Source organism: Dunckerocampus dactyliophorus, chromosome 3 (assembly GCF_027744805.1).
Source record: "Dunckerocampus dactyliophorus isolate RoL2022-P2 chromosome 3, RoL_Ddac_1.1, whole genome shotgun sequence".
Classification (NCBI taxonomy): domain Eukaryota; kingdom Metazoa; phylum Chordata; class Actinopteri; order Syngnathiformes; family Syngnathidae; genus Dunckerocampus; species Dunckerocampus dactyliophorus.
The window spans coordinates 21,528,540-21,535,808 of record NC_072821.1 but is presented as its reverse complement, the minus strand read 5'-3'; positions in this window follow the sequence as shown (position 1 = coordinate 21,535,808).

The following is a 7,269-nucleotide window of genomic DNA, read 5'->3' as shown; positions in this document are numbered from 1 at the left end:
ACGCTGCAGTTCACAATGCTCGCTTGACCAAGGACTTCTTCAGGGAGAATAACATCACTCTTTTGGACCATCCTGCATGTTCCCCTCATTTAAATCCTATAGAGAACATTTGGGGATGGATGGCAAGGGAAGTTTATAAAAATGGCCATCAGTTCCAGACAGTTGATGCCCTTGGTGAAGCCATCTTCACCACTTGGAGCAATGTTCCCACTAGCCTCCTGGAAACACTCATCAAGCATGCCCAAACCAATTTTTGAGGTGATTAACAAGAACGGTGGAGCTCGTCATTACTGAGTCCTACTGACAACATTTTTTGTTCTGGTTTTGAGAGTTTTTTGTTATTTTTTTTGCAGTGGTCTTAAACTTTTGATCAGCTGATAAACAGCCTATTTCAGTTTAACTGTTTTTTTTAAATAAATTATTTTTTCAAAGTGCTTTTTGTCAAACTCCCCCTTCTTGCTTTTGCATATTGTAGCTCTACTTAAAACCTCATTAGGATCCAAATGTGCAAAATGCAAATTCTATCAATTTTTCAACTAGTCTTAGGATTTTGATCAAGTCTGTATGATTTTTTTTTTTTTTTTTAATACCGATTATCACAGTGTCTGCCAAAAAAGATTCTTACTGGTCAAGTCCCCACTGAAGGCCCAGGTACCAAATGCACCACCCACCACTGTCTAAATGCGCTGAATCTCAAACTCGAAGGCCAAAGCAACACTGTGTAAGATTTGAGCGAGACCGGAGAGGCTTTACAACTCTTCTGCAGCAGACTGTTGGCAATCACAATCACAACCATGCTGCCTTTCTTGAGACGTTGGCAGAAACATTTAAACGTAGATTTGACAGCTTCCACTTAGGCAAGTGCTGCTTGCATTGGATCCCCATTTGTTGTGGAAAAATTCCTAAGTGATCAATGGAGGCCAAGAGCATCTTTCCATGAGAATGACGTGGACTAAGATGGTCACAGGAGGAAATTTGACGAACCTTCTGAAAGACATTTCAGAACATTGCGCCGACCATGTTCGGCTCCACATGTTAGTGTGAGTCGCCATTTTCCACAACGAATGTGAAAACTGCAGCAGTTTGACCAATTTTGTGCCACCTTTTGTACCAAGGGTCAAGCAATTTATTGCAAGCAAACATTGCCATGTCTCTTACTAGGCTTGGCGCATTTGGACTTTTCTGATGATTGTTTTCACCATTGTATGTCATGTAAAAGTAAAAAGAAAAAAGCAAATGTTGCGTGGCAAAAATGTTATTAAACACAGGACACAAAGTCATTATGGGGTTCTTTATTCTGGAATTTAAATTTATGTGGCTCACTCCTATTTCAGAAAATATCAAAATACAATAAAATGTCTATAAAATAACTGCAGTGGCTGTATACCCTGCCACATCAAAAAGCATCCTCGTGTTACATCTCGTTACACCCCATTTCCATATCAAGTATCATGAACAATACACACTTGATTGTGAATATCTCATGTGAACACCGCAAAATACTACCTTAGCGGGGTCAACATCTCAGTGGCCTCAGTGGTGGTGTGGTGGACACTTGGGGGCATGTCTCTCACCCAGTCAGGAGTCGACTGGGGGCGTGGTTAGAGTCCAGGTTTGGGCGCGCAAGTGTTAGCGCTATAAAGGAGATGTTCCATCTTTTGTGAAGTCAGTTGTGTGCAGTTGGAGAATAAAGTTCTGCATGAGACCAAACCTTGAGTCTTCCTTACAACTGCCACATTGGTGACCCCGTTGAACATGTTTCAAGCTGCAGATCAGTGTGATTCCTCGTCGGCCTTGTCGCCCCAGCTCCCAGCTCCGGCCGTCGCCGCCGCTGCGAAGCTCCCGGAGTTCTGGCAAAGCGACCCGGCTTCGTGGTTCCAGCATATCGAGGCGCTGTTCCACTTGAAGGGGATCACGACGGACGACTCAAAGTACTACCTAGTCGTTGCTGCTCTCGACCAGATGACCACTCGCCGTGTCATGCAGCTGTTGCGTGCACCCCCGCGTCTTGGAAAATTCGACGCGCTCAAACAGTTTCTGCTCAGGAGGTACTGTTTGTCACCCACGGAGAGGGCGGACAGACTGCTTTCCCTGCCGGGCTTGGGCGACGGCTCGGCCGTGGATTTGATGGACAATATGCTTTCACTTTTGGGCTCGGATGACGGCGGTTTTCTTTTCCCGCACATTTTCCGGCGCCAACTCCCGCCTGCGGTGCAAGCGGTGTTGGCTAACTCCCCCTGTTTGGACGCCGGTGATTACCGGGGGTTGGCTGAGGAAGCTGATCGTGTTCTCCTTGCTACGAGGCGGTTCGCGGTGCACGGTGTGACGGCAGATCCACTGCAGACGGCGACAGAGGACGCGGACCCGTCGATGGTGGCTGGTGTGGTGTCTCAGAAGCGGCGCGGGAAGAGCCTGTGCTTCTTTCACCAGCGGTTCGGCGCGAAGGCTCGGCGATGTGTTCCCCCCTGCGCCTTCGAAGTGCCGGGAAATGCCAGCGCCGGCGTCCAGTAGCGGCTGTGGGCGTCGGTGAACGGAGTGAGCTGCTCTTCATTAGTGATTCGCGGTCAGGGAGGCGTTTCCTGGTGGACTCCGGCTCGCAAGTCAGCCTGCTTCCCCCGGAGAACACGGACAAGGTGGCCGAGGGCTGCGGGCCACCGTTAAGTGCCGCGAACGGCTCTCCCATCAACACTTTTGGCACAAGGTCGGTGACTGTTTGTTTCCACGGGCGTAATTTCGTGTGGGATTTTGTCATTGCCTCAATAACTGTCCCTATTATCGGAGCAGATTTTTTGTGTGCTAATGGACTGCTGGTTGATGTTTCTAATCGCCGCTTGATTGACGCTGTGTCTTTTGCCACATTTCCGTGTGAGACGGGGGGACTTGGGCCGTTGACCAAAGCAAATTTTCTGGCGTCGGGGGACGTTTTTCAGCGTTTGCTAGCGGATTTTCCAGCTTTGATCACACCAGCTTTTTCTACCGGGAGTACTAAGCATGGTGTTGAACATTTCATTCCTACGGTAGGTCCGCCAGTTTTCGCGCGCGCGCGTCGCCTGGACGCGGCCAAATTAGCTACAGCTAAAGAGGAGTTTTCTACAATGGAGCGTTTGGGCATCGTGAGACGGTCTAATAGTCCATGGGCCTCGCCCCTGCACATGGTGCCCAAGGCGGATGGGTCATGGCGACCGTGTGGCGATTTCCGCCGCCTTAACAATATCACCACGCATGATCGCTACCCCATTCCGCACATCCAGGATTTTTCTGCTCGCCTGGCCGGTGCAACGTTTTTTTCCAAGGTCGACTTGGTCCGTGGTTATCACCAAGTTCCTGTGCGCGCAGACGATGTGCCTAAGACTGCGGTAATTACCCCGTTCGGGCTTTTTGAATTTTTGCGCATGCCTTTTGGCCTTAAGGGGGCAGCGCAGACCTTTCAGAGGCTCATGGACTCGGTACTGCGTGACCTTACCTTTGTGTTCGTCTATCTCGACGACATATTGGTGGCCAGTACTTCGGCCGAGGAACACCTGTCGCACCTCACGCAGGTTTTTCACCGTCTGGATGAACATGGCCTCATCGTTAACCCGGCCAAATGTCAGTTTGGGCTGCCGGTGATAGATTTTTTGGGCCACCGTATTTCATCGCAGGGCGCGATTCCATTGCCTTCCAAGGTACAGGCGGTGGCGGATTTCCCCCGCCCGGCGTCAGTTAAATCACTGCAGGAATTTTTGGGCATGGTTAATTTTTACAACCGTTTTCTTCCTCGCGCGGCCCACCTCCTGCAACCTCTTTACACGGCCTTGCGGCAGAAGAAGGCCAATGACCCTCTCGACTGGACTCCTGAGCGTGTCCGTGCTTTCAAGCAGGCTAAATCTGCCCTCGCAGACGCCGCGCTTCTCGCTCACCCCATTGCCGCGGCGCCGGTGGCTTTGACGACAGACGCGTCTGACATTGCTGTCGGGGCAGTAGTTGAGCAGCAGGTGGCGGGGGTTTGGCAGCCACTTGCATTTTTCAGCCGTAAGCTGCGGGATAACGAGCGGAAGTATAGCGTTTTTGACCGGGAGCTACTGGCGCTTTATCTTGCGTGCCGGCATTTCCGTTTTTTGTTGGAAGGCCGCCGCTTCACGGCTTATGTCGATCATAAGCCGCTGACCTTTGCCATGTCCAAGGTGATTGAGCCATGGTCGGCCCGTCAGCAACGACACTTGGCGGCCATTTCGGAATTCACAACGGACATTCAGCACGTGGCGGGCAAGGCTAACCCGGTTGCTGATTGTCTGTCTCGTGCACTGGTGTCACCTGTGCACCTCGGGACGGATTTTTCCGCAATGGCTGCGGACCAGCTCAGTGACCCGGATATCCGCTCCCTTGTGTCCGCAGGTACAGCCCTGAGGCTTGAGGATGTGGTGATGCAGGATGGCGGCCCCACGCTCCTCTGTGACGTTTCTACTGGCCGCCTCCGGCCTGTGGTTCCGACGGGCTGGCGCCGCCGGGTTTTTGAGTCAATTCACTCCCTCTCACACCCTGGGGTTCGTGCGTCGGTCAAGCTGGTTGGTGCGAAGTTTGTATGGCCTGGCCTTCGGAGGGACGTCAGGGAGTGGGCGGCTGCATGCGTGGCGTGTCAGCGGGCCAAGGTCCACCGGCACACAAAGGCCCCCCTGGAGCCATTCCTGATCCCTGACAGGCGGTTTGACCACGTGCACGTGGACCTGGTGGGTCCCCTGCCTCCGTCTCAAGGATTTACGCACCTGCTCACCATGGTGGATCGCACCACCAGATGGCCCGAGGCGGTTCCCTTGTCCACCACTACCTCTGCTGACGTGGCCCGCGCGTTTCTGTCGGCCTGGGTAGCACGTTTTGGCACGCCGTCTGATATCACCTCGGACAGGGGGCCCCAATTTGTGTCGGAGCTTTGGTCGACATTGGCGACGTCTTTGGGTGTGCAGGTACACCGCACGGCAGCTTACCACCCTCAGGCTAACGGCTTGTGTGAGCGCTTTCACCGGTCACTTAAGGCGGCGTTGCGTGCTGCGCTCTCAGACAGCAACTGGGTTGACCGTTTGCCCTGGGTCATGCTAGGATTGCGTTCGGCTCCCAAGGAGGACCTCGAGGCTGCGCCTGCTGAGTTAGTGCTCGGACAGCCGCTTCGCATTCCGGGTGAATTTTTGCCTGAGAGTTCTGCGTCGCAGCCACTCCCCTTTTTGGCGAAGGGCCCCTGGGCCCCTAGCCCGATTCACCACTGTTTTCCTCGGTCGTTCGTGCCATTGGAACTTAGGTCGGCTCGCTTTGTTTTTGTTCGCCACGACGCCCACCGCTCGCCCCTCCGGCCCCCCTATGATGGCCCTTTTCGGGTGCTCGAGCGTGGTCCTAAGGGCTTTGTGCTTGATTTCAGTGGGCGTCGGGAGCTTGTTACATTGGACAGGCTTAAGCCGGCGCACATGGTAGCTGGGGAGATGTTGTTGCCAGCCCAGGTCCCTCATCGTGGTCGCCCCCCGAGGTCCTTGGCTGACCCTACACAGGTCAGAGTGGCGTGCCCCTCTTCCCCTTTGCAGGTTTCGCCTTCTCCTCAGGCACATGGTCAACGCAGTCGTTGTGGGCGTAGGGTGAGGCCCCCTGTTAGGTTTTCTCCTGCTCCCTAGGACTTCCTTCTGGGTGTTCGGGGGGGGGTTGTGTGGTGGACACTTGGGGGCATGTCTCTCACCCAGTCAGGAGTCGACTGGGGGCGTGGTTAGAGTCCAGGTTTGGGCGCGCAAGTGTTAGCGCTATAAAGGAGATGTTCCATCTTTTGTGAAGTCAGTTGTGTGCAGTTGGAGAATAAAGTTCTGCATGAGACCAAACCTTGAGTCTTCCTTACAACTGCCACAGTGGCAGCAACAACAATCCACACATTTCTGCAACAAAAGTTGTCACATTAAACCTTTTTGTAACATGACACACATGATAACAGATATTCAACACTATATGCAAATGTATGATTTGTAACTAGAAAGAAAATCGACATACTTCACTAACTGATTAAATAAACGTTTAGCAACAGAAGGGCAAAGTGCCAGCTTGTGCAAAGAGCAGCTCTCCTTGCTTCCTTTGCTAGTAGCAACCAAAAGATCACCCAAACAACAAAATCCACATACCGAGTAACACCATTTCACTGCAAAACATGATGTATGCATATAAAAATGCATATTATTTACGATATTTATCTTCTGACATTAAAAATTGACACATTCACAAGTACAGCATCTTCTTGGCTCTCGTCCAACCCTGACTTCTTCTGTTAACACCACTGTCCAACAACACCGTAAACAGCACACTGACCCCTAGCGGTGTCACCTGAAACTGCACCGTTTTTTTCCACTTGGCAACACAGTTTATATGACAAATGGTGTGCATGTTTGTGTTTACCGTGTTTCCTTTATTTGAGTGATTTTTTTTATTTTTCACAGTGAATATGAAGGTTGTGAAGTTCATTCGAATGAACTGATGTGTTGATTGTTAGTATTATTATTATTGTCATGTTTTTTTTTTGTTGTTTTAACATGGAAAATAAGTTACTGTGGGAAAGCTCAATACATGTTATGCGATTGCAATTGTTGTTGAAACTGGCCCTCAACGGAAAGTGGCTATATGGACCTTTGAGAAATTAGTTTGAGAACCCCTGCTGTGGACCTAACTCATGCATGCTTTCAGAGTACTGTGTGACCCATGTGGTTCTTCAGTTGGCGGGAATGAAAGCTAGTGATGCCTCCAGCTACAGGAAGTCACAGGTGTGATGAAGGTTGACACGATGGAAGATATCCAAACATTACATTCCAGCGTGTTCATTGAGGTCCAAGGGCGAGCTCCAACTCATGGCGCTTACGACGTACCTAAGACCAGGGAAGACCAGGCCTTTTCTTTTGTCGGCCCTAAGCCGTGGAACACTCTACCCCCTCATGCCCCCACAGTGCCAATGCTTTAAGGGGCTATCCACACAGAAACATTATCAGGTCCAAAGTAGTGCATCGTTTCAGCCTCTCATCCACACGGGAACGGCGTTCTGGGTGACCTGAAATTGTATTTTTTTTTTTTTACGTCTTTCAGATGGGAAAATCCAAAATCGACGGCGTGTCGTTGCCGTGTGGACAAGTAATACAAGAACTATGACGTGACAGACCCATCACCATCACGTGACCAGAAGTGAGCATTGCCGATAAGCCAACATAATATCGGAACATTTTGACGATCATAAATCCCACCAGTGGAAAATCTCCTCATATTTGGTTGTCTTATCCTCCA